Here is a 27,641-nt window from a genome sequence, read left to right as displayed (position 1 = left end):
TCCCAGGTTCAAGCGATTCTCCTGCCTCAGCCTCCCGAGTAGCTGGGACTACAGGTGTGTGCCACCACACCCAGCTAATATTTTTGTATTTTTTTTAGTAGAGATGGGGTTTCACCATGTTGGCCAGGATGGTCTCGGTCTCTTAACCTTGTGATCCGCCTGCCTCAGCCTCCCAAAGTGCTGGGATTACAGGCATGAGCCACCGCGCCCAGCCAAGAATTCTATGAATAGTACAGGTTGGAGAGCTTCAGGTGGAATAATTCAGGCTTAGGGAAAGGGAAGTGTCCTTCGGGGTCCAGGTTGAGGTTTTGTGAAAGTGAATGGAGATTATGAGGAAAGATGCGAAAGAGATCAAAAGGGAAGCTGGGATTTGAGGACAGGTTGCTCGTTAGGAACTGCCGTGTACTCAGAAGCATCTGGATGAAGGTTTTTTTATTGGGTGCCCCACACCCCACAATGGGAAAAGCCCTGTTTGGCCAAGATATGTAAGTACCTCCCACAATAATAGTCACTCTGGTTACACCCAGGCTGTCAGTAAAGTATGACAGGCCTACGTGCCCTAAAAATGGGGGGAATCCAAGGTTGGGGCACATGAAAGCTGTCTTCAAGGAAACCTCATCGCCCCGGATGGAGGTGTTCTGTTCAGGGGTGTGTCTGGGGAGAGGCTGGCCCGGAGTGTTTGCAGGGAGATGGAGAGCTGTGGATGCAACCAGCAGGGCTGGAGAGCAAAGTGTCCTGGTCGCCCATGCTGTCATTCAAGCCAGGTTCATTGAGAATCTGCTGTACGACAGCCAGGAGCAAGACCAAGTCCTGGTCTGGAACCTAACGTTCAAGTGAGGACAGACCTTATGTAGATACAGGCGGAGGGGCCGGAGAGCTCTGCCATGAAAAATAAAGCAGGAAGAGAGGCAGGCAAGGTGAGTGTGCAGGAGCAGCTGGCTGCCGCCTACAGCGGTTGGGGGAGCCTCTCTAGGATCTCCATGTCTGAATAGACCTGAAGCGGGTGAGGGGTGAAACAAGCAGTTGGCCAAGGACAGCCTCCTGGGCAGAGGGAGCAGTCATCATGGAGGGAGGCGCTGATCTGTTTGAGAAAATGAGTAAGGCCAGGCACGGTGGCTCATGCCTGTAATCCCAGCACTTTGGGAGGCCGAGGCGTGCAGATCACCTGAGGTCAGGAGTTCACGACCAGCCTGGCCAACATGGTAAAACCCCATCTCTACTAAAAATACAAAATAATTATCCAGGTGTGATGGTGCGTGCCTGTGGTCCCAGCTACTTGGGAGGCTGAGGCCGGAGAATCGCTTGAACCTGAGAGGTTGAGACTGCAGTGAGCTGAGATTGTGCCACTGCACTGCAGCCTGGGCAACAGAGCAAGACTCCATCTCCAAAAAAAAATAAATAAAAGAAGAAAGCAAGGAGGAGGTGAGGAGGAGCAGAGGCTGGGGGCTTTGCAGGCTGGTGTGCAAGGCCCCACAGGTGCAGCCAGGACGTATTCTGGCTTTAATTTGAGAGATGGCAGCTGTGGGAGGGTGTTGAGCACAGCGTCACGATCCTACGTAGGTTGGTTCCAGTCTCCCTCTGAAAGCCTGGTTGGGAACAGACTGCAGAGGGTGAGGTGGCAGCTGGGAACCTAGTGGGGAGGTGACTGTGGCTGGACCCAGGAAGCCCTGGAGGCCCAAGAAAAAGCCGCCCATTTGGGGTGAGCAGAGATGCCAAGGAGAAAGACCTGGTTTGTGTTGATTTACTTATTCATTTATTCCTTTTTTTTACATTTTCATTTTTTAGGTAAAATAAAACATTTACATACAGTGAAATGGACAGATCTTAAGTGAACAGTCTGATGAGTTTGGACATAGACAGGTACCTGTGTAACCCACGCCTGCAACAAGATACAGAACAATATCATCACCGTAGAAAGCCTCCCTGGGCCCCTTCCCAGTCGGTCCCCGCCGCAGCTGTCAGAGGTGAGCCCTGTAATGATTCTTCCAGCCAAAGCTCAGTGTGTCTGTCCCAGGACTGCATATAAATAGAGTCATATAGCATATGGTTTTTTTGGTGTCTGACTTCTTTTCCTCAGCATAGTGGTTTTTGTTTGTTTGTTTGCTTTGTTTTTGTTTTTGTTTTTTAGGGAGTTTTGTTGTTTTTGCCCAGGCTGTAGTGCAATGGCCCGATCTCAGCTCACTGCAACCTCTGCCTCCCGGGTTCAGGTGATTCTCCTGCCTCAGCCTCCCGAGTAGCTGGGACTACAGGCGCCCGCCACCATGCCTGGCTAATTTTTTTTTTTTTGTATTTTTGGTAGAGACGGGGTTTCACTGTGTTAGCCAGGATGGTCTCGATCTCCTGACCTCGTGATCTGCCTTGCCTAGGCCTCCCAAAGTGCTGGGATTATAGGCCTGAGCCACTGTACCCGGCCAATGTACTTTTTAATATTTTCTCACATTAAAAAATAAAACATCGCAGACTTTTTTTTTTTTTTAATGAGACAGGATCTCTTCGCTCTGTCACCCAGGCTGAAGTGCAGTGGCGCAATCTTGGTTCACGGCAGCCTTGACTTTCCAGGCTCAAGCCATCCTCTCATATCAGCCACTCTGCATGTAGCTGGGACTACAGTTGCAAACCGCCATGCCCAGCTCATTTTTGTATTTTTTGGTAGGAACAGGGTTTTGCCATGTTGCCCAGGCTGACTGCAGACTTTTAAAAGCACCCAAATGCATTATTCAAGCAACATTAGCCACTGTGGTCAGATTAACGATAATGCAATAATTTTTTCAGTTCATCTCTGTTTTTAGATTTGCACTTTTTGTGATGGTATGAACAATTAAGAGGATTAGGGGACTGTGCTGAAGTTCATCACAGGCAGGGCATGTCTGCACCTTTAAAATTGCTCCCAGGTGTCCTGGTTCTAAAGAGCACATCTGTCCCACTTAATTAAACTCAGACGTGACTCTTGCAAACCCCTTGGGTCCTGGCTCTTGTTCAGGCCTGATGGCCACATAATAGCAAGAGAATGCGTGGCAGGTCTCAGCTTGGCAACATGACATGAGGCATCATCTGAGTGCTCAGGGTAAGATTTAGTGTTTCTCTCCCAGCACTTTGGGAGGCCAAGGCGGGCGGATCATGAGGTCAGGAGATCGAGACCATCCTGGCCAACATAGTGAAACCCCGTCCTACTAAAAAAAAAATACAAAAAATTAGCTGGTCGTTGTGGCGGGCTCCTGTAATCCCAGCTACTTCAGAGGCTGAGGCTGGAGAATCACTGGAACCTGGGAGATGGAGGTTGTGGTGAGCCGCGATCACGCCACTGCACTTGAGCCTGGGTGACAAAGTGAGACTCTGTCTCAAAAAAACAAAAAAGTTAGATATATACCCTTATCATATGACCCAGCCATTCCACTCCTAAGTATTTGCCTAATATAAATGAAAATATATATCCACCAAAGATGTGTACACAAATGTTCATAATAGCATACTTATTCATAATAGCCTAAATATGGAAGCAGTCCAAATGTTGTACCACATTTTATATATCCATTCATTGGTTGACGCACGTTTGGGTTGCCTCCACTTTTTGACTATTTTGAATAATACCACCATGAACATGGGTGTACCAGTTTTTGTGTGGGCATAGATTTCTCTTGTATATAACTAGGAGTGGTACTGTGGTAGGAGGTGGGGCTCGTCTCTAGAGGCAGGGCTTAGACACGGGACCAAATTGTCTAAGCTAAAACAGGTCTGGGGTGGAAGCAGCTTTCTAGAAGACACGGCCACCACTGTACCATGCCAGTTTACCGTTGCCATGGTAACACCTGGACGTTATGCCCCTTTCCATGGCAATGCTCTTGACAACCCTGAAGTTGCCACCTTTTTCCTGGAAATTTCTGCAGAAATCACCCCTTAATTTGCATATAATTAAAAGTATGTGGCCAGGCGCGGTGGCTCAAGCCTGTAATCCCAGCACTTTGGGAGGCCGAGACGGGCGGATCACGAGGTCAGGAGATCGAGACCATCCTGGCTAACACGGTGAAACCCCGTCTCTAATAAAAAATACAAAAAAAAACTAGCCGGGTGAGGTGGCGGGTGCCTGTAGTCCCAGCTACTCGGGAGGCTGAGGCAGGAGAATGGCGTGAACCCGGGAGGTGGAGCTTGCAGTGAGCCGAGATCTGGCCATTGCACTCCAGCCTGGGCGACAGAGCAAGACTCCGTCTCAAAAAAAAAAAAAATAAATAAAATAAAATAAAATAAAATAAAATAAAAGTATGTATAAATATGACAGCAGCACTGCCTCTGAGCTGCTCCTCTGGGCACACTGTCTATGGGGTAGCCCAGCTTTGCAAGGGGCAGTCCCTCTGCTGTGGGTGTGCACCGCGGCCTCAAGAAAAGTTGCTACCACCACCAGCTTGCCCTTGAATTATTTCAAGGGTGAAGCCAAGAACCCTCCTGGACTAAGCCTCAATTTGGGGGCTTGCCCATCCTGCATCAGTGCAACCCTTCAGTGGACCCTTACCCAACAATAAACAGGAATGCAGTACTGATACAATATTGATGTGGCTGGGCGCCGTGGCTCACGCCTGTAATCCCAACACTCCGGGAGGTCGAGGTGGGTGGATCATCTGAGGTCAGGAGTTTGAGACCAGCCTGACCAACATGGTGAAACCCCCTCTCTACAAAAAATACAAAAATGATCCGGGCATGATGGCGGGTGCCTGTAATCCCAGCTACTGGGGAGGCTGAGGGAGGAGAATCGTTTGAACCCAGGAGGCGGAGGTTGCAGTGAGCCAGGATCACACCATTGCACTCTAGCCTGGGTGATAGAGTGAGACTCCATCTCAAAAAAAAAAAGTAGGCAGCAAAAGAAAGAGTTCCAGACTAACAGAGTCCAGTCCAAATATACAACTCCAGATTCCTTACATAATCTCCAGGCAGAAGCTAATTCTCTGGTTTTAGCAGTGCTCACCACCACATCATTCTAGATGTACTAACCATACAACAAGGAGGCCTCTGTGTGCAATTAACACCTCTTGTTTTCTATGTAAGTTTACCGAGCCAAATAGGACAGAACCTACACTATATAAAGGCACAATTCAGAGACCACACGAAACAGCCACCACTGAATCTGTGTACTAATATAAATGATATACAGACATTATTGATCATTGGGATTGGGAATATATGCCACAAATTAAGCTCCAAAACCAAAACAAACAAACAAAAAAACCCACCAATATTGATGGATCTCAAAGGCTTTATGCTAAGGGGAAGAAGCCAGGAGCAAAAGATGCCCACATACTGTATGATTTCATTTCTAAGAAGTTCTAGAATAGGAAAAACTAATTCATGATGGCAAAAATTAGAACAGCGGTTGTCTCAGTAAGGAGAAGGACTTTGAGAAGGAACTTTTTGGAGTGGTGGAAGGTTCTGTGTCTGGGTTGGTGGTTGCACAGGTGTCAAAATGAATTTCTGTCAAAAATCATCAAATTGTACATACACTTTAAATACGTGCATTTCGCCACATGCAAATTATACTTGAATGGAAACTATTTTTAAAAAGTAACTGGGGGCCAGGCACGGTGGCTAAAGCCCATAATCCCAGCACTTTGGGAGGCCAAGACGGGCGGATCACGAGGTCAGGAGATCGAGACCATCCTGGCTAACATGGTGAAAACCCGTCTCTACTAAAAAATACAAAAAACTAGCCGGGCGAGGTGGTGGGCGCCTGTAGTCCCAGCTACTCGGGAGGCTGAGGCAGGAGAATGGCGTAAACTCGGGAGGCGGAGCTTACAGTGAGCTAAGATCCAGCCACTGCACTCCAGCCTGGGCGACACAGCGAGACTCCATCTCAAAAAAAAAAAAAAAAGTAACTGGGCCGGGTATAGTGGTTCATGCCTGTAATCCCAGCACTTATGGAGGCCGAGGTGGGAGGATCGCTTGAGCCCAGGAGTTCAGGATCAGCCTGGTCAACATAGCGAGACCCCCATCTCTCTTAAAAAAAAAAATAATAAAATGGCCGGGCATGGTGGCTCACGTCTGTAATCCCAGCACTTTGGGAGGCCAAGGCGGGCAGATCACCTGAGGTCAGGAGTTCAAGACCAGCCTGGCCAACACGGTGAAACCCCGTCTCTACTAAAAATAGAAAAATTAGCTAGGCATGGTGGCACGCACCTGTAATGCTAGCTAGTCGGGAGGCTGAGGCAGGAAAATGGTTTAAACCCGGGAGGCAGAGGTTGCAGTGAGCTGAGATGGCACCATTGCACTCTATCCTGGGCGACAAGAATAAAACTCTGTCTCGAATTAATTAATTTAAAAAATAATAAAAAGCAATGGGGTGGCTATTTTATTTTCATCTTTACAATCCTGTGCACTGAGCCAAAGCTATAGCAATGCTGCACACCAAAGCCAGTCACCGATGGGCCCAGTTTAACACTTCTTGTGTGTGATTATGGATCTTGTAATAAATGTGCTCCTGCCCTCCCTGTGTGTCTCATTTACACTTCTGATCAGCACGCTGTGGCGTAAGACGGTTTGCAGCCTAGCCTGGCTCTGTGTTTAAAATTCAAGCCCCACACATTCGTTCTCATAAAATTGAGCCTTTGATTCACGGCTCTAGCATGAATCTAAACATTACACTGAGCTCAAGGTCTGGGACTGACTTTTAGGGGCCGCGTGGTCCAGAGGGAGGGCGCAACAAGCCACCCCAGAAGAGTCATTGGAGAAGGTTTTCCTGTTGCATCCCGTGACCCTGACATTTATGAGGGAAAGTGTTCAGCTCTTAGGGAATATTGGTGACGCCAGGTGACCCAAGTTTTTCATCCTTGACTTACAAGCATCTGGGTTGGTTTCACCAAACCACATCCTGACATTATAAAGCAAATTACTGCATTCAAAATCATGGTGGCACACGCCTGTAATCCCAGCTACTAGGGAGTCTAAGGTGGGAGGCTCGCTTGAGCCCAGGAGTTCAAGGTTACAGTCAGCTATGATCCTGCCACTGCACTCTAGCCTAGGTGGCAGAATGAGACCCTGTCTCAAACAAACAAACAAAATAAAAAATAAAAATCGACTACCCTCTGTTAATGGCCAGAATATTCCAGAAAATGAAAATTCATGTCGGCAGATTAGCCCCACTGATAGATCAGGGAATGGATTGTGAGGATGCGATGTCACTGTAGTTTACTTGTGTTGAGGAACTAGGCCAACAAAACGGTGGGACAGAATCATGAATCCAGAAATAGAGCTTCATACATCTGAGAACTTAGACTATGACCAGCCATGGTGCTATTTATTCTAAATCAGCAGGAGAGAAAAGAGATTTTCTAAACTTAGCTAATGCTCTGAAAACTGGCTAGCCATTTGGACAGAACAAAAAGAATAAAGTTGGTTTCCCTAGATCCTTCTTTGAGTCCTCAGATACCTTCCAGATGAATCAAAGATGTAAATGTGAAAAATGAAATCAATAATCATTTAAAGAAAAATAGGAACGAGTTTACTTATAATTTTGGAAGCAGAAGAATTTTTGTATTTTGGAGACAGGGTCTTGCTGTATTGCCCAGGCTGGAGTGCAGTGGCATGATCATGGCTCACTGAAGCCTCGACCTCCTGGACTCAAGTGATCTTCCTACCTCAGCCTCCCTAGTAGCTGGGAGTACAGGCACACACAACCATCCTGAGTTAACTTCTTTTTCTTGAGATGGAGTTTCACTCTTGTTGCCCAGGCTGCAGGGCAATGACCCAATCTCAGTTCATCACAACCTCTGTCTCCCGGGTTCAAGCTATTCTCCTACCTCAGCCTCCCAAGTAGCTGGGATTACAGGCATATACCACCATGCCCGGCTAAGTTTTGTATTTTTAATAGAGACAGGGTTTCTCCATGTTGGTCAGGCTGGTCTCAAACTCCCAACCTCAGTGATCCGCCCGCCTCGGCCTCCCAAAGTGCTGGGATGACAGGCGTGAGCCACCGCGCCCGGCCTCCAACCAAATCTCTTTTTATCGTCTCCAGAGAGTTTCATCTTCCTATGGTTGTAGCACAGTCTGTTTAACCAGCTCCATACTGATGGAGGCTCCAAACCCTTAGATGGTTTTCATTTTTCACTCTTACAAACACTCACTGTCAATGTTTCTCAAACATGCACCACGGCATACATCTGAGAGCATATCCTTAGAGAAAACTGCTAGTAGCAGGATGCCAGGGATCAAAATCAAAAGTCATTTAAAATATTTCACAGCTGGCCGGGCGCGGTGGCCCACACCTGTAATCCCAGCACTTTGGGAGGCCGAGGTGGGTGGATCACGAGGTCAGGAGATCGAGACCATCCTGACCAACATGGCGAAACCCTGTCTGTGCTAAAAATATAAAAAATTAGCCAGACGTGATGGTGGGTGCCTGTAGTCCCAGCTACTTGGGAGGCTGAGGCAGGAGAATGGCATGAACCTGGGAGGCGGAGCTTGCAGTGAACCAAGATCATGCCAGTGCATTCCAACCGGGTGACAGAGCAAGACTCTGTCTCAAAAAAAAAAAAAAAAAAAAACAAATTCACCGCTACTGCCAAATTGCCCATAAACCAGTTCACATTCCCAGTAATAGTGCGTGAGATTGTTTCACCACACCCTCATCAGAACAGTTTTTTTTGTTGTTTTTGTTGTTTCTGAGACGGAGTCTTGCTCTGTCGCCCAGGCTGGAGTGCAGTGGCGTGATCTTGGCTCACTGCAAGCTCCGCCTCCTGGGTTCACGCCATTGTCCTGCCTCAGCCTCCAGAGTAGCTGGGATTACAGGCATGTGCCACCAAGCCCGGCTAATTTTTGTATTTTTTAGTAGAGATGGGGTTTCACTATGTCGGCCAGGCTGGTGTCAAACTCTTGACCTCATGATCCGCCCACCTCCGGCTCCCAAAGCGCTGGGATTACAGGCCTAAGCCACTGCACCCGGCCTGGAACAGGGTTTTATACAAAGCTTAGAACTTTTGCCAGCAATGTGGAAAATGGTATCACATGATTGTTTTCTAGACTATCAACTCCATTGCACTCATCTATATGCCCATCCTTATTTCATGCTTGGTGGGGTGTTTGGTTAGGTTTTTTTTTTTGTTTTAGAGACAGGGTCCCGCTCTGTCACCCACACCTGTAATCCCAGCTCTTTGGGATGCTGAGGCAGGTGGATCACTTGAGCCCAGGAGCTCAAAACCAGCCTGAGCAACATAGTGAGATCCTGTCTCTACAAAAAATAAAAATTAGCTGGGTGTGGTGGTGCACACCTGTAGTCCTAGCTACTCAGGAGGCAGAGGTGGGAGGATTGCTTGAGCCCAGGGAGGTTGAGGCTGTAGTGAGCCATGTTCATGCCACTGCCTGGGCGACAGGGTAAGACTCTGTCAGAAAGAAAGAAAGAGAGAAAGAAAGAGAGAGAGAGAGAGTGAAAGGAAGGAAGGAAAAAGGAAAGGAAGGAAGGAAGGAAGGAAGGAAGGAAGGAGGGGGAGGGAGGGAGGGAGGGAGGCGGGGAGGAAGGGAAGGGAGGATAAAGACAGGGAAGAATAAAAGAAGAGAGAAAGAAAGAAAGAGAGGGAAGGGAGGGCAGGAGAGGGGAGGGGAAGGGGAAGGGAGATTTAGGCCGAGCACATGCTTGTATTTCCAGCTACTTAGGGGGCTAAAATGGGAGAATTGCTTTAGCCCAGGAGTTTGAAGCTGCAGTAAGATATGATCACACCACTGAACTCCAGACAGAGCAACAGACGGAGACCCTGTCGACGGAGAGAGGGAGGGAGGGAGGGAGGGAGGGGGAGATAGAGAGAGAGAGAGAGAGAGAGAGAGAGTGCGTGAGAGAGAGAGAGAGAGAGAGAGAAGGAAATATTTTATTATTTTATGAAGTGAAAAGTACCAAGGTGCATTGGGGCACATATGATCATCCTTTTATCAATGAAAAATATTGTATTATTATATGTGGTAGTATATGTATCAATCTTTTTCCTTTTTATAGAAGGAAAAACAACAAATGGAAAACAGGTTGCTTCTGAGGTGGGGAACTGAGGGGAATGCAGGGAAGGACTGTATTATGTCCCCATCTGTAACCCTCACACTTGGTAACACATTCTATTTTAGAATGCTGATGTGGACAGGAGACATAGTAGGTCATTCTTTAGTTTCTTTATACTTCTTTACATTAAAGCAACAACATTATACTTAAACACAAAATTTAAAAAGTTACGTTACCCCAAACTACATTCACCTATATTGCTAAATTAACCAGATTTTTCTGCAGTTCTTGGAAGCGTTTCTTGCCATTTCTGGACAAATATTTGTGCATTATACAAAGCGTCCTTGTTTTGGAAGGTAGATTGCTGCCTGTGCTGGTTTGTTTGAAATTTTTTCTGGCACGGGCACGTCTGCGACTGAAAAACTCTACCATTGATTTTTGCAAAGTGCATGCCTTGTCACGCTCAGGTCCAATGACAAGTAAACTTCAGGCATGGCTGCTTTGGAAAAGCTCCAATCCCTGCATAATAGTTCTAGAAAAACAAGTGAATGTGGCAGGCACAGTGGCTCACGCCTATAATCCCAGCACTTTCGGAGACTGAGGTGGGTGGATCACCTTAGGTCAGGAGTTGGAGACCAGCCTGGCCAACATGGTGAAACCCCTGTCTCTACAAAAAATACAAAAATTAGCTGGGCATGATGGCATGTGCCTGTAATGCCAGCTACTTGGGAGGCTGAGGCAGGAGAATCACGTGAACCCGGGAGGCGGAGGTTGCAGTGACCAGAGACACGCCACTGCACTCCAGCCTGGGCGACAGAACGAGACTCAGTCTCAAAACAAAACAAAAAACCGCACACAACAAAAAATAAGCAAATGTGTAAAAAGTAAGGCTGTGGTCTTGTGCTATGGCGGATGAGTGCTGGGTGAATGTGAACAATTATTGATTATTTTATTTTATTTATTATTTTTTGAGATGGAGTCTTGCTCTGTCGCCCAGGCTGGCGTGCAGAGGCATGATCTCGGCTCACTGCAGCCTCCACCCCTGGGTTCAAGTGATTCTCGTGCCTCAGCCTCCCAAGTAGCTGGGATTACAGGCATGTGCCAACACGCCTAGCCAATTTTTTTGTATTTTTAGTGGAGACAGGGTTTCTGTGTTGCCCAGGTTGGTCTCGAACTCCTGACCTCAGGTGATCTACTCTCCTCGGCCTCCCAAAGTGCTGGGATTACAGGTGTGAACCATCGTGCCTAGCCCAACCCTTTAACTGTAAAAGTAAAACATCCCACCTCCTCTTTGTCCAGCTTCTGGAGTTTGACATATAAACGCAAGATGAGGGGCTAAAAAAGTGTTACCATATGAAAGTAACCCAGAAACTTTGAAATGCACAGTGGGGCAGGAATATGCCCTATCAGGCACTAAAATGCATTAAGAATCTATAATATTTCTGACAGTTTGGCGTCCCTAAATATGAGATTTTCAGTGTTGATGAAGGCAGCATTACAGGCCAGCAGATGGGACAAGGATCAAGTGGCCAAACATTTCTTTGGAGTGTGTTGGACTATTCCAATGTTCCTTTCATTGAGATAAATTCCAGATGGATGAAAGATGTAAGTGCAAAGCATGAAGACATCAAGGGCCTCCCCTGTATATGGTGACTGAATCTATGTTCTTAGAAGCAGGGAGAGTATTTTTCTTTTTTTTTTTTTTAGACAGAGTCTCGCTCTCTCTCCCAGTCTGGAGTGCAGTGGCGCGATCTTGGCTCACTGCAAGCTCCGCCTCCCGGGTTCATGCCATTCTCCTGCCTCAGCCTCCTGAGTAGCTGGGACTACAGGTGCCTGCCAATACACCTGGCTAATTTTTTATATTTTTTAGTGGAGACGGGGTTTCACCGTGTTAGCCAGGATGGTCTCTATCTCCTGACCTCATGATCCACTCGCCTCAGCCTGCCAAAGTGCTGGGATTACAGGCGTGAGCCACCACACCCGGCCAGAGAGTATTTCTCTACGCAGAAAAATATATCTCAGAAGCTATGAAGGACAAGTGTCATGCATTTGAAGTTTGTTTGTTTGTTTAATTGAGACAGTCTGGCTCTGTTGCCCAGGCTGGAGTGCAGGGGCGTGATCTCAGCTCACTGCAACCTTCACCTCCTGGATTCAAGCGATTCTCCTGCCTCAGCCTCCTGAGTAGCTGGGAGTACAGACACTGGCCATCATGTCCAGCTAATTTTTGTATTTTTAGTAGAGACGGGCTTTGTCATGTTGCTCAGGCTGGTCTTGAACTTCTGACCTCAGGTGATCCACCTACTTTGGCCTCCCCAAGTGCTGGGATTACAGGTGCAAGCCACTGTGCCCAGCCATGCATTTAAAGTTTAAAGTTTGTATGTGACCAAAAATAAACGTTAAAAAAGAAAACACAAAAAACCATGAATGTGTGTATTTGAACTAATTCCATTCATATGGTTTTATCCATTTTCAAAAATTTTAAATTATTGTTTTTTTGTTTGTTTTGTTTTTGAGACAAGGTCTCACATTGTAACCCAGGTTGGAGTGCTGTGGCATGATCTCAGCTCACTGCAACCTCCGCCTCCCAGGCTCAAGCAATCCTCCCACCTCAGCCTCCCAAGTAGCTGGGACCACAAGTGCGCCACCACGCCCAGCCAATTTTTTTTTTTTTTCAGTAGAGACGGTGGTCTCACCATTTTACCCATCCTGGTCTCAAACTCCTGAGCTCAGGCAATCCACCCAACTCAGCCTCCCAAAATGTTAGGATTACAGGCGTGAGCTACTTCGCCCAGCCTTACTTACTGTATTTCTTTTTTGGATTTGGTAGGTTGTTCAATGAGTTAGTCTCCCTTTCTTTCCAGTGGTGTCATAGCTCAAGAGACCTAGTAATGGCATTTAGACAGCTGCCTGTTCTAATCCTGGTCACACAGATCTAGAAGGATTCAAAGTGGCCTGGTGGAGGATTTTTAAAATATTTCTGAGTGGAATTGCACAACTCTTATTTCTTATCACAAATAAGAAAACCACATGGGAAATACCCTGAACGCAGCACTGTGAAGCCACCTAGAACAGCAAACTCTTGTGTTCAAACTCATTAGACAATCACTTGTTGTTATAAAGCTCTCAGGTCACCACTGCTGGATGAACCCTTGGCAGATGCTCCTGTCATTTCTTGAAGCCTGAGGAATGGGAACCATGGCAGCTGCCGGCTTTGACAATCTGACATGCCAAGACGTGCCCAGGCCTGGATCGGCAGATAGGGCTATGAATGGCTAATTCAGCGAGAGACTGGCAAGAGTAAATCAGGTTAAATGCAAGCTTTATACCAGACCCAGAGAAAAAAAAAAAAAAAAAAAGAATGACTGTGGCTGTAACCTATAACATGGTCTTGGCTTCTAACACATTTTATTTTTAGGTGGCAGTGGTTTTGTTTTTATTGAATAAAGAGCCATATAAAGATGAAAACAAGGCAGGGCGCGGTGGCTCACGCCTATAATGCCAGCACTTTGGGAGGCCGAGGCGGATGGATCACGAGGTCAGGAGATCAAGACCATCCTGGCCAACACTGTGAAACCCCATCTCTACTAAAAAAATACAAAAAATTAGCCGGTTATGGTGGCGGGCGACTGTAGTCCCAGTTACTCAGGAGGCTGAGGCAGGACAATGGCATGAACCTGGGAAGCAGAGCTTGCAGTGAGCCGAGATCGTGTCACCACTGCACTCCTGGGCGACAGAGCGAGACTCTGTCTAAAAAAAAAAAAAGATGAAAACAAGAAATGACGTACTGTCCCGCTGCCAAAATAGCCCACATAGACATTTTAAAATAAGATATGCAGAGTGTTAGACATTCCAGCTGTACCAAATTAGAAACGGAAAGTGCCCCGTCGGCTTCTCCCCAACCTCCCACAAAAGCCAAAGAAGGTTCTCATTTTCCTTCAAAAGAGAAACAATGTTATTGTATATTCCAGCATAGATCTCTCCATATGGACATATACATGCATGTATATATGCATATCTGTGTCTATAGGTGTGTGCATGAATTTGCATGTATGTCTATAATTCTGTGTCTAAGTGTATAATGTGTTTGTGTATATATGTGTGTAAATTTATGTATATGTTTGCTTTTATGTCTATGTAAATATATGTATGTACATATGTATATGTGTATATATCTGTGCATTTATGTATATATGCATGGATATATACATATGTACATAAGTATGTGTGTTGTATTTGTGTATGTGTGTATATATAAATGTATATATGTTTGTGTATATATGTATGAGTGTGTGTATACACATATATATAAGTTTAAACAAAAGCAATTACAACTATTAAGACTTTGGGCCAGGCACGGTTGCTCACGCCTGTAATCCCAGCACTCTGGGAGACCAAGGCAGGTGGATCACTTGAGGTCAGGAGTTTGAGACCAGCCTGGTCAACACGGTGAAACCTCGTCTCTACTAAAAATACAAAAAATTAGCCAGGTGTGGTGGCAGGTACCTGTAATCTCAGTTACTTGGGAGGCTGAAGCAGGAGAATCGCTTGAACTGGGAGGCGGAGGTTGCAGTGAGCCAAGATCGTGCCACTGTACATTGGCCTGGGCAACAGAGTGAGACTCCGTTTCAAAAAAAAAAAAATGGCGGGGCGCGGTGGCTCACCCCTGTAATCCCAGCACTTTGGGAAGCTGAGGTAGGGCGGATCACGAGGTCAGGAGATCAAGACCACGGTGAAACCCCGTCTCTACTAAAAATACAAAAAATTAGCCAGGTGCAGTGGTGGGCGCCTGTAGTCCCAGCTACTCAGGAGGCTGAGGCAGGAGAAGGGCGTGAACCCGGGAGGCGGAGCTTGCAGTGAGCCGAGATCGCGCCACTGCACTCCAGCCTGGCCGACAGAGCGAGACTCTGTCTCTAAATAAATAAATTAAATTAAAAGAAAAGACTTTGATGTGCTTCACATTTGCTTTTCTTGGGGAGAAGAAAGTCTTTTAAGACGAGTACCAAAACTAGAACAGAAAAGGAAATATAGCTACATATGACTTCATAAGAATACCTTTTGTATGGCAAAAAATAACCACAAAAAACTAAAGGACACATTTCAATTGGGGAAAATATTTTTTTTAACACTTATATCAAAGGGCCATGTTATCTCATTAATAAAATGAATATGCAAATGACTAAGAAAAAGTAATAATTCAATGGAAAAATGGGCTGAGGACTGGAAAGTCAGTTCCTTGAAAAAGATATACTAGCATTCAATAAACCTATGAAGAGATTCTCTGTTTTACTAATGTTCGGTAATACAAATTGAAATTTTTTTTTTCTTTTTTTTTTGAGACAAGATTTCACTCTGTTGCCCAGGTTGGACTGCAGTGGTGTGATCTCGGCTCATTGCAGTCCTGACTTCCAGGGTTCAAGTGGTCCTCCCACCTCAGCCTCCCAAATAGCTGGGACCACAGGTGTGCACCATCATGTCCAGCTATTTTTTTTAAATAAATTTTTTGTAGAGACAGGGTATCACTTTGTTCCCCAGGCTGATCTTGAACTCCTAGGCTCAAGTAATGTCTCCCACCTTGGCCTCCCAAAGTGTTGGGATTACAGGTGTGAACCACTGCACCTGACCAAAAGCCAAGTCTTAGCTGTGACCCACAATACTCCATACAATTTGTGCCCCTACATCTGTCACCTCTCCGACCTCACTTCCTCCCACTTCTCATCCCTCCAGCCACATTGACCGCTTTACTTTTTTCTTTTCTTTTTTTTTTTTTTTTTTTTTTTTTTTTTTTTGAGACGGAGTCTCGCTCTGTAGCCCAGGCTGGAGTGCAGTGGCCGGATCTCAGCTCACTGCAAGCTCCGCCTCCCGGGTTCACGCCATTCTCCTGCCTCAGCCTCCCGAGTAGCTGGGACTACAGGCGCCTGCCACCTCGCCTGGCTAGTTTTTTGTATTTCTTAGTAGAGACGGGGTTTCACCGTGTTAGCCAGGATGGTCTCGATCTCCTGACCTCGTGATCCGCCCGTCTCGGCCTCCCAAAGTGCTGGGATTACAGGCTTGAGCCACCGCGCCCGGCCTACTTTTTTCTTGAAAATTCCAGGTTCACTCCTGCCTCAGGACCTTTGCACTTGGTGAACCTTCTGCCTGGAAGGCGCTCCCTCGACATTCATAGGACTGGTTCCCCTGCCTCCTTCAGGCCTCTGCTGAAATATCATCCTTTCTCCGCAAGGCCTCGCTGACTCAGTCAACCAGTCCTATGATTCCCTGTTCTTTTTTTTTTTTTTTTTTTGAGACGGAGTCTCATTCCGTCGCCCAGGCTGGAGTGCAGAGGCGCAATCTCAGCTCACTGCAACCTCCACCTCCCAGGTTCAAGCAATTCTCCTGCCTCAGCCTCCTGAGTAGCTGGGATTACAGGCATGTGCCACCACGCCCGGCTAATATTTGTATCTTTAGCAGAGACAGGATTTCACCATGTTGGCCAGGCTGGTCTGGAATTCCTGACCTCAAGTGACCCGTCTGCCTTGGCCTCCCAAAGTGCTGGCATTACAGGCATGGGCCACCGAGCCTGGCCCAGTTCCCCTTTCTTGATATGTTTGCTTTTTAGCACTTACCAACATCTGACTTCCTGCCTTTTTTTTTTTTTTTTTTTTTTTTTCTTCTGAGACGGAGTCTTACTCTGTCACCCAGGCTGGAGTGCAGTGGCACAGTCTCGGCTCACTGCAACCTCTGCCTCCCAGGTTCAAGCAATTCTCCTGCCTCAGCCTCCTGAGTAGCTAGGATTACAGGTGCATGCTGCCGTGACCAGCTAATTCTTTGTATTTTAGTAGAGATGGGGTTTCACCATGTTGCCCAGGCTGGTTTGGAACTCCTGCGCTCAGGCGATCCGCCCACCTCAGCCTCCCAAAGTGCTGGGATTACAGGTGTGAGTCACTGTGCCCAGTGATTTCTTTTGTTTATTGTCTTTCTCCCTCTCTAGATTGAAAGTTCCCTGAGGACCGAGGACCCCAGTGTTTACCTGTCTTTTTCATGCTGAATCTCCAGCAGTAACAGTGCCTGGAACATAATAGATGCTCAATAAATATTTGTTGGACAAACGAATACTTTGCCTACACTTTTGAAACTGACCCAATAGTCCCATAGATAGTTTTTTGGATAAACAGAGAAATAGACCCTTCTGGTCTTTAAGCTTGAGACTTAATTTGTTTTATCTGAGTTCCTTTCACTTTCAGGCCTCTCAAAAACAAAAAGTATCAAAGAACTGAAACTCACCAGATCCTCACATCCGGACAAGGAGATAATGGACCTCTCATTCATGATGATTGCTTCCCTGCCGCTCCTTAGTTCCTGTTTTCTTACACATTGTTACATTTCTTCCCTGCTATATAAACTCCTGATTTTAGCTGGTCAATGGATTTGAGATTGAACCATCTCCTCGCTGGCAGCACCCAATTAAAGCCTTCTGCCTTTATTGGCTTTCTGTGCTGTGAGCAACATGACCTAGACCAAACCCCTGGTGTTTGGGTAACACTTTGAAGATAATGATAGCTAATACTGGTCAAGCACTTGCTGGGTGCCAGCCACCATCCTAAACACTTGGTGTATCCATGTGGAATATCCTCAGTAAAACGCTGCAGGAATTCAGTTATCACTGATTCACAGATTTAGAAACAGAGGCCCCAGGAGATAAAGAAACTTATGGTATGGGGCCGGGCACAGTGGCTCACGCCTGTAATTCCAGCACTTTGGGAGGCTGAGGTGGGCAGATCACCTGAGGTCGGGAGTTTGAGACCAGCCTGATCAACATGGTGAAACCCCGTCTCTACTAAAATACAAAAAATTAGCCAGGCGTGGTGGTGGGTGCCTGTAGTCCCAGCTACTTGGGAGGCTGAGGCAGGAGAATCGCTTGAACCCGGGAGGCAGAGGTTACAGTCAACCAACATCGCCCCATTGCTCTCCAGCCTGGCAACAGAGTGACACTCTGTCTCAAAAAAAAAGAAAAAGAAAAAAAAAAAGAAATTTGCTGTCTCAAGCTTCTGTCACTGTAACAAATTACCATAAATGGATTGACTTAAGGCAACACAAAGTTTATTGTTTGCCAGTTCTGGAGGTTACAAGTCTGAATGGATCAGCAGGACCATGTTCCTTTGGAGGCTCCAGGGAAGAGTCCGTGTCCTCACGTTTTCCAGCGTACAGGGGCCGCGTGCGTTCTTGGCTTGAGGCCGTTTCTTGCATCACTCCAAACCCAAACGTGCTTCCATTGGCACGTTTCCTTCTCCGATTCTGACCCTCTCGTCTCCCTCTTTTCTTTTAATATTTTATTTATTTATTTGTGTATTTATTTATTTAGACAGAGTCTTGCTGTGTTGCCCAGGGCAATCTTGGCTCACTGCAATCTCCACCTCCCAAGTTCAGGCGATTCTCCTGCCTCAGCCTCCTGAGTAGCTGGTACTGTAGGCACCTGCCACCACGCCTCACTAATTTTTGTATTTTTAGTAGAGATGGGGTTCCGCCATGTTGCCCAGGCTGGTCTTGAACTCCTGAGCTCAGGCAATCCACCCACCTCAGCCTTCCCAAAGTGCTGAGATTATAGGCGTGAGCCACGGCAACCGGCCCTTTTTTATTTTTTGAGGCAGGGTCTTGCTCTGTTGCCCAGGCTGGAGTGCAGTGGCATGATCTTGGCTCACTGCAACCTCGACCTCCCGGGTTCACCCAGTCTTCCCACCTCAGCTCCGGAGTAGCTGGGACTACAGGCATGCACCATCACGCCTGGTTAATTTCTTAAAAAAATTTTTTTGGCCGGGCGCGGTGGCTCAAGCCTGTAATCCCAGCACTTTGGGAGGCCGAGACGGGTGGATCACGAGGTCAGGAGATCGAGACCATCCTGGCTAACACGGTGAAACCCCGTCTCTACTAAAAAATACAAAAAACTAGCCGGGCGAGGTGGCGGGCGCCTGTAGTCCCAGCTACTCGGGAGGCTGAGGCAGGAGAATGGCATAAACCCGGGAGGCGGAGCTTGCAGTGAGCCGAGATCGCGCCACTGCACTCCAGCCTGGATGACAGAGCCAGACTCCGTCTCAAAAAAAAAAAAATTTTTTTAGGCCAGGTGCGGTGGCTCAAGCCTGTAATCCCAGCACTTTGAGAGGCCGAGGTGGGCGGATCACGAGGTCAGGAGATTGAGACCATCTTGGCTAACACGGTGAAACCCTGTGTCTACTAAAAATACAAGAATTAGCTGGGCATGGTGGCGGGCACCTGTAGTCCCAGCTACTCGGGAGGCTGAGGCAGGAGAATGGCATAAACTGGGAAATGGAGCTTGCAGTGAGCCGAGATCACGCCACTGCACGCCAGCCTGGGCGACAGAGCAAGACTCTGTCTCAAAAAAAAAAAAAAAAAAAAAAATTTGTAAAGATGGGGGTTTCACTATGTTGACCAGGATGGTCTTGAACTCCTGAGCTCAAGCAATCCTCCTGCCTTGGCCTCCTAAAATGTCATTATAGGTGTGAGCCACGGAGCTTGGCCTTCTTTATAAAGACCTTTGTAATGAATTGGGCCCACCCAGATAATTCAGGATCATCTTCCAAGTCCCTTTTGCCACATGAGGTCACCTATTTACAGGTTCCAGGGCTTAGGAGGTGGTCGTCTTTGAGGACCATTATTCAGCCCCCAAATCATGGGGTGGAGACGGTGCCCATGACAGGCCCTGTGGGCTCTGGTGCCCAAAGCCAAACTCCAGCCCAGCTTCAGAGGCCCTGCGAGTTCTGGACATTGCTTTCCCTCCAGGCCGCCAGCTCCCCACCCTTGCCTCTGGGCTCCAGTTCCTGGAAGGTAACTCGTTTCCTTTGGCCATGGCCTGGGAACAGGCTTCCAGGCCCTTCCCTCCCCCGCAGCCTGGCCTGGCCATGCTGGGTTCCCGGAGTTCAGCTTACAGGGACCAGGTGGCCAGTTGGAAGGGCAGACAGGCCACCTAGCACCAGATTCCAGGACCCCGAGAGAACCGGGGAACCAGAGTGCCTGGGGATTTGCAGACGGACTGTGAACTGGGCTGCACTTATCTTTCCCCCTCCCAGGCAAAAGCCATTTCCTCCCACGAAGCAGGAAAAATCTCAGCCAGCCTCTGGGATTTCACTGAAAACCCAGCACCACAAACCTCAAATATGGAGCCCTCCTGTTTTTCTAATAAATTTTTTTATCCAAGACGGCAGCTTCTGACTCTCCTCTCTCTTCAAGACTCCCAGTGCCCGCAACCAGCCTGAAGCTTCAACCGCTGATCTTCCATCTAAAAATAAAACACATCTGCACAATAAAATGTCATTTATCAAGAACAGAGCACAAAGGACTGGGTGCTGTGGCTTGCGCCTGTAATCCCAGCACTTTGGGAGGCTGAGTCTGGAGGATCTCTTGAGGCCAAGAGTTTGAGACCAGCCTGGGCAACATGGTGAAAGCCCATCTCTACTAAAACTACAAAAAAATTAGCCAGGCATGGTAGTGCAAGCCTGTGATCCCGGCTACTTGGGAGGCTGGGGCAGGAGGATCGCTTGAGCCCAGGAGGATCACTTGAGCCCAGGAGGTCAAGCACAGAGAAGTGTTACGGAGTAGTGTTCAAGAGTGTGAGTTCTGCTGCCCGATTGCCCACCTTTAAGCAGCCCTGCCTCTTACCAGCTGTGTGACTTTGCAGAAGGTGATTGCCCATTGCCCTCTGTGTCTGCTTCCTTATTTGTAAGATGGGGATGAGAATATAACAGTAGCTACCTCAAAGGCTTTTCATGCAAATGAAGTATTTGCAAAGTGCTTGGAACAGGGTCAGGCACATAGTAAGCATCAGATACATTTTTGTTAAATAATAAAATAAAATTTGTTTCCTTAGCTTCTTACTAGGAAATCTGCATTTGCTGTGTGTGCACTTGTCCTTCTCTCCTGCCCCTTGGAGGAAGTTTCTGTGCTTCCTATTGAAAGCCAGTGCTGTGGCTGGGCACGGTGGCTGACGCCTGTGATCCCAGTACTTTGGGAGGCCGAGGCGGGTGGATCACTTGAGGCTGGGAGTTCGAGACCAGCCTGGCCAACGTGGTGAAAACCTGTCTCTACTAAAAATACAAAAACTAACGGGGCGTGGTGGCGGGCGCCTGTAATTCCAGCTACTTGGGAGGCTGAGGCAAGAGAATCGCTTGAACCAGGGAGGCCGAGGTTGTGGTGAGCCAAGATCGGGACATTGCACTCCACCCTGGGCAACAAGAGTGAAACTCCGTCTCAAAAACAAAAAAGAAAATAAAACAAAAAAAAATTACAAGTTTTTTTTTTTTTTTTTTTTGAGACGGAGTCTCGCTCTGTCGCCCAGGCTGGAGTGCAGTGGCGCGATCTCGGCTCACTGCAAGCTCCGCCTCCCGGGTTCACGCCATTCTCCTGCCTCAGCCTCCCGAGTAGCTGGGACTACAGGCGCCCACAACCGCGCCCGGCTAATTTTTTGTATTTTTAGTAGAGACGGGGTTTCACCGTGGTCTCGATCTCCTGACCTTGTGATCCGCCCGCCTCGGCCTCCCAAAGTGCTGGGATTACAGGCGTGAGCCACCGCGCCCGGCTTTTTTTTTTTTTTTTTTTAAAGCTCATCAGCTATTGTTAGTGTTAGTGTATTTTATGTGTGTCCCAAGACGATTCTTCTTCCAATGTGACCCAGGGAAGCCAAAAGATTGGACACCTCTGGCCTAAAGGATCTTACCCAGCTCTATGGCTTAAGATATTTCCCATGTGCCAATGGCTTCTAAATTTCTCTCTCCACTCCATCTCTGAACTCCAGGCTCACATATCTAACTCGGCTTGGAAGCCTACAAGGCATATCAAATTTACCACATTCAAAATGGAAATCCCCACTCCCAAGTTCATTTGCCCCAGAGCTTCCTCATCTCAGTGAATGGACCCGCCATCATTCTAATAGTTCAAGCCCAAAGCTGAGTCAATTAAAAAACAAAACAAAACAACAACAAACAAACAAAAAACAAGAAGAAACAACCGAGTGCGATTAGCTCATGTCTGTAATCCCAGTCCTTTGGGAGGCCGAGACAGGCGGATCACCTGGGGTTGGGAGTTCAAGACCAGCCTGGCCAACATGGCGAAACCCCGTCGTGGTGGCTCACGCCTATAATCCCAGCTACCCCGGAGTCTGAGGCAGGAGAATCGCTTGAACCTGGGGTGGCGGAGGTTGCGGTGAGCTGAGATTGCGCCATTGCACCCTAGCCTGGGCAACAAGAGGGAAACTCCATCTGAAAAAAAAATTTTTTTATTGAGGCGAAGTTCACATAATATAAAATGAACCATTTAGAAGTGTACACAACTGGGCAAGGTGGTTCACACCACCGGCACTTTGTAATTCCAGCACTTTGGAAAACCAAAGCAGGAGGATCACTTGAGCCCAGGAGTTCAAGACCAGCCGGGGCAACATGGTGGGACCCTGTCTCTTCAAAAACTTTAAAACTTAGCCAGCTGTGGTGACGTGAGCCTGTAGTCCCAGCTACTCAGGAGGCTGAAGTGGGAGGATCGCTTGAGCCTGGGAAGTGGAGGCTGCAGTGAGCCATGAGTGCGCCACTGTACTCCAGCCTGGGTAACAGTGAGACCTTCCTTCAAAAAAAAAAAAAAAGTGGTTTTCAGTACATTCACAGTGTTGTATAAGCATTGCTTCTACTTAGTTCCAAGACATTTTCACCCTCCATCTCTCTCTCAGTCCCTGGCACCACTAATTTACTACACGTTTTTTGTTGTTGTTGTTGTTATTGTTGTTGTTGTTTTCTTTTTGAGATGAAGTCTCACTCTATCGCCCAGGCTGGAGTGCAGTGGTGCAATCTCAGCTCACTGCAAGCTCCTCCTCCCAGGTTCACGCCATTCTCCTGCCTCAGCCTCCCGAGTAGCTGGGACTACAGGCGCATGCCACCACGCCCAGCTAATTTTTTGTATTTTTAGTAGAGACAGGGTTTTAATGTGTTGGCCAGGCTGGTCTCGAACTCCTGGCCTCAAGTGATCTGCCTGCCTCGGCCTCCCAAAGTGCTGGGATTACAGGTGTGAGTCACCACGCCTGGCCTAGTGCTGCCTTAGGACCCACGAGTCCAACCCCCAGTCAGAGGCCACATGCTCTGATCCCCTGTGTGGGTGAAGAGCCCATGGGGTTGGGAACACGTGCTTCCTTGGAGCCCCCACCTCCCCTTCTGGGCCATGCTCTGGTACCAGGGCCCAGAATTCCCTGCTGAAGTGACCTGAACCACTTCCGGGGCATGTGCAGGCATCTTCCTTGGCTGGACAGCACCATTGCTGTGCATATCTCCAGGCTCAGTGGATGGCCCGGGACCCGGCATTGGAGTTGAGCGGGAATGGAGCATGGAGGTGCCTGCCGGGACATCTATCACATGCACACCAAGACCCTCACTGGGTGCAACAGGGCCAGGTGGTGTAGACATTTCTTGTGGCTGCTATAACAAATTTCTACAATCTTAGTGGCTTCAAAGAACATATTTTTTTAAAAATTATTTTTATAGTTATGGAGGTCAGAAATCCAAAAATAAGTTTTATGGGACTGTATTAGGGTTCTCCAGAGGGACAGAACTAATAGGATATTAGTCGATATAAAGGGAGTTTACTTTATTTTTGTTTAAATTTATTTATATTTGTTTATTTATTTTTTATTTTTTAATTTTTTCTGAGACAGAATCTCACTCTGTCACCCTGGCTGGAGTGCAGTGGCACAATCTCAGCTCACTGCAACCTCCACCTCCCAGGTTCAAGCAATTCTTCTGCCTCAGCCTCCCGAGTAGCTGGGACTACAGGCACATGCCACCACACCCGGTTAATTTTTGTATTTTTAGTAGAGACGTGGTTTCACCATGTTGGCCAGGATGGTCTCGATCTCTTGACCTCATGATCCACCCACTTCGGCCTCCCATATAGCTTTCCATAGCTATCTAACAAACCACTACAAAACTTAGTGGCTTAACAATGGCATTATTTTACTCAAAAATATGCAATCTGAGCAGGGCTTACTGGGGATAGCTCATCCTAGCTCCACTCAGCATGAGGTGGGGGGACTTGGCTGCGGGCTGAAACCATTGGAAGGCTCACTCACTCATCACATGTCTGGTGATTGATGCTGGCTGGCAGCTGGGACCTCAGCTGGGACGGGGCATAGAACCTCTGCACATGGCCTCTCCATGTGGCTTGGGCTTCCTGAGAGCATGGTGGCTGGGTAGCATGGGTACTTATCCCTAGCATGACCTAACTGTGGAAATCACACAGTGTCACTTCTGCCACATTCTGTTTGTTACAAGTGGGTTGGTAAGGTTGGCCTATTCTGAAGGTGTGGGAAATTAATTAGTCTCTGCCTTTTGATGAGAGAAATGTCAAAGAATTTTCAGACATTTAAAAAACCACCGAAGGGCTGAGTGTGCTGGTTCATGCCTGTAATCCCAACACTTTGGGAAGCCGAGGCAGGAAGATCGCTTGAGCCAAGGAGTTTGAGATCAGCCTGGGCAACATGGCAAAACCCTGTCTCTACTAAAAATACACACACAAAAAAAATTAGCTGGGTGAGGTGGTGCTTCTCTGCAGTCCCAGCCACTCACAAGGCTGAGGTGGCCACGAGAATCACCCAGGCCAGGAGGTCGAGGCTGCAGTGAGCCATGATCATGCCAGGCCTGGGCGACAGGAGTGAGACCCTGTCTCTAAATAAATACATAAACCACCAAAGGTTTGAACATGGCTGCATAGTCTGGGTAACCTACCCTTACCTGAATTTTCCCAAAAGGCTGATTTAATTGTAACATGCTATTGACCTGTAAGGCACGGTGGCTCACACTTGTAATCCCAGCATTTTGGGAGGCCAAAGTGGGCAGATTACTTGAGGTCAGGAGTTCGAGATCAGCCTGACCAACATGGTGAAACCCCGTGTCTACTACAAATACAAAAATTAGCCAGGCATGGTGGCGCACACCTGTAATCCCACCTACCAGGGAGGCTGAGGCGGGAGAATTGCTTGAACTTGAGAGGCAGAGGTTGCAGTGAGCCGAGATCACGCCACTGCACTCCAGCCTGTGCAACAGAGCGAGACTCTGTCTCAAAAACAAAACCCTTGGCCGGGCGCGGTGGCTCAAGCCTGTAATCCCAGCACTTTGGGAGGCCGAGACGGGCGGATCACGAGGTCAGGAGATCGAGACCATCCTGGCTAACACCGTGAAACCCCGTCTCTACTAAGAAATACAAAAAACTAGCCGGGCAAGGTGGCGGGCGCCTGTAGTCCCAGCTACCTGGGAGGCTGAGGCCGGAGAATGGCGTGAACCCGGGAGGCGGAGCTTGCAGTGAGCTAAGATCCGGCCACTGTACTCCAGCCTGGGCTACAGAGTGAGACTCCGTCTCAAAAAAAAAAAAAAAAACAAAACCCAGGCCGGGGCACAGTGGTTCACGCCTGTAATCCCAGCACTTTAAGAGGCTGAGGCAGGTGGATCACAAGGTCAGGAGATCGAGACCATCCTGGCTAACACGGTGAAACTCCGTCTCTACTAAAAATACAAAAAATTAGCCAGGTGTGGTGGCGGGTGCCTGTAGTCCCGGCTACTTGGGAGGTTGAGGCAGGAGAATGGCGTGAACCCGGGAGGCAGAGCTTGCAGTGAGCCGAGATCGCGCCACTGCACTCCATCTTGGGCAACGGAGCGAGACTCTGTCTCAAACAATAACAACAACAACAACAAACAAAAAACAAATATGCTATTGAGCAGAATATAAGGCTCTTCAGAATGCATGTCAATGCCTATAATATGATTGTTGTTTTTACGTTTATTGGAATGAGGACTAGAACAGTCAGAGAAGCTTCCTGTCGAAAGCTTAGCTCCCAAGATGCCTCCAAGCCTGAGAAAAAGTCATGGTATAGCACCTTTGGGTATAATTGTTTTGGAGCGGAGAATGATAGGCAAAGAATTTCAAGGATGGACAGAGGCCCCAGGCCCTATGCCAGGAAGCAAAAACCTTGAGTGATGGGCTCAGATTCAAGGAACATGACTCATGTAATTATACAGGAAAAAGGAAGAAGAGTATGAACCTTAGAAAGAAGGAATTGTGTCTATTCTGCAGAGCTGATGTTGTTACTGATAGAGGGTCTTGACTGCAAGTTGTCTAGGTTATTGGTGTTTTGAACAAAGAATTGGACAAAACGCACAGCAAAGCAAGGAAAGCAGAGATTTATCAAAAGTGAAAGTACACACCACAGTGTGGGAGCAGGCCCCAGCAGCTGCTCAGGGGCCCCAGATACAGAATCTTCTGAGGTCCAAATACCTCCTAGAGGTTTCCCATTGGCCACTTATTTTTATTTATTTATTTATTTTCAGATGGAGTCTCACTCTTGTCTTCCAGGCTGGAGTGCAATGGTGCGATCTTGGCTCACTGCAACCTCCGCCTCCCGGGTTCAAGCGATTCTCCTGCCTCAGCCTCCCAAGTAGCTGGGATTACAGGTGTCTGCTACCACACCTGGCTTACTTTTGTATATTTTTTAGTAGAGCCGGGGTTTCACCATGTTGGCCAGACTGGTCTTGAACTCCTGACCTCAGGTGATCTGCCGGCCTAGGCCTCCTAAAGTGCTGGGATTACAGGCGTGAGCCACTGCACCTGGCCCTCCCATTGGCCACTTGGTGTTCACCCCATGTAAATGAAGTGGTAGTCCGCAATCAGTCTGATTGGTTAAACAACCAATGAGAGGCTAAAATGAAGTTACAAAGTTGCACTTCTATGCCAACAAAGACCTGGCCCGCAATCAGTCTGATTGGTTGTGGACAGCAACCAATCAGAGGCTGAAGTGAAGTTAGGAAGTTACACTCCTATGCTTTCTGCAACCAATCAGAGGTACCTTCAATTTCTCATCGGCCCGCAGAAAAGGTTGGGGTTTGCAGGAGTTTCCTCTGGTCCTTTTGTTACTTAAGCGTGGAAGATTGAGGTTTTTCTTTCGATGTAGTTCTAGAAGTCAGGGTGAATCAGCCTTAGGTTCCCTGCCTCCAGGCCCTATTCTCCTGCCTCAATGTGATTGTATACTTTGAAAGAGAATCAACCCATAAACTATTGGAAGAAATGAGAATTGAGCAAGGGGACTCTGAGATTGCAAAATTAATATCCTCAGCCTAAACAAGTGCCAGTATACAGAAAACTGGCTTAGAAAACAAGCAGAAGAACATTGCATTTACTCAAGCAAGAATTAAAAGATAATAAAAATATCTTGGAATGAGCTTATCAAAAGTGGCACAGGATCTAGTTCAATAAGTTTGAAACTGCTGCTAGGGCTGAGCATACAAGATTTGAATATTTGGGAAGATCCAGTATTAAAGAGTTGAACCTCGTTTCCCCCCAGATCTATGAATTTAATCTAGCCCTATTTAAAACACTGAAAGGCTCTTTTAAAGTTAGCCAGGTTGATTCTGAGGTTCAAAAGAAAAAAAATGTGAACAGATCCAGAGCATTTCTGAAAAAGTAAGAGGCAACCAGCCCTTTTGCATTTGAAAACTGATAATAAAAGTATAGCTTTGAAACAGTCTGGGGCTGGCCCATAAATGGACAGACAACTGGTTAAAAGGGACAGATTAGAGGGGCCAGAAACACATATGGGAATTTACATCTTTTTTTTTTTTTTTTTCCTGAGATGGAGTCTGGCTCTGTTGCCCAGGCTGGAGTGCAGTGGCACGAT

The 27,641-nt window shown here is 47.4% G+C and overlaps 1 protein-coding gene across 19 annotated transcripts in view; it reads right to left on the bottom strand.

Annotated features, from left to right (window-relative positions):
• The window catches only part of CALM3 (calmodulin 3), a 203,052-nt gene that overhangs the window by 128,321 nt on the left and 47,090 nt on the right, over nt 1-27,641 (bottom strand). The window contains exon 1 of one of the 19 annotated variants that reach the window (XM_050772306.1): nt 24,862-24,865. The exons of the other annotated variants lie outside the window; for them this stretch is intronic. The gene's annotated coding sequence lies outside the window, so the exon portion shown is untranslated. Of the gene's footprint in view, nt 1-24,861; nt 24,866-27,641 lie in introns of those variants that run through there. 19 annotated transcript variants of the gene reach the window in all.

Source organism: Macaca thibetana, chromosome 19 (genome assembly GCF_024542745.1).
Source record: "Macaca thibetana thibetana isolate TM-01 chromosome 19, ASM2454274v1, whole genome shotgun sequence".
NCBI lineage: Eukaryota > Metazoa > Chordata > Mammalia > Primates > Cercopithecidae > Macaca > Macaca thibetana.
The sequence above is the reverse complement of the archived record's forward strand: the minus strand, read 5'-3'. Positions and strand labels throughout refer to the sequence as shown.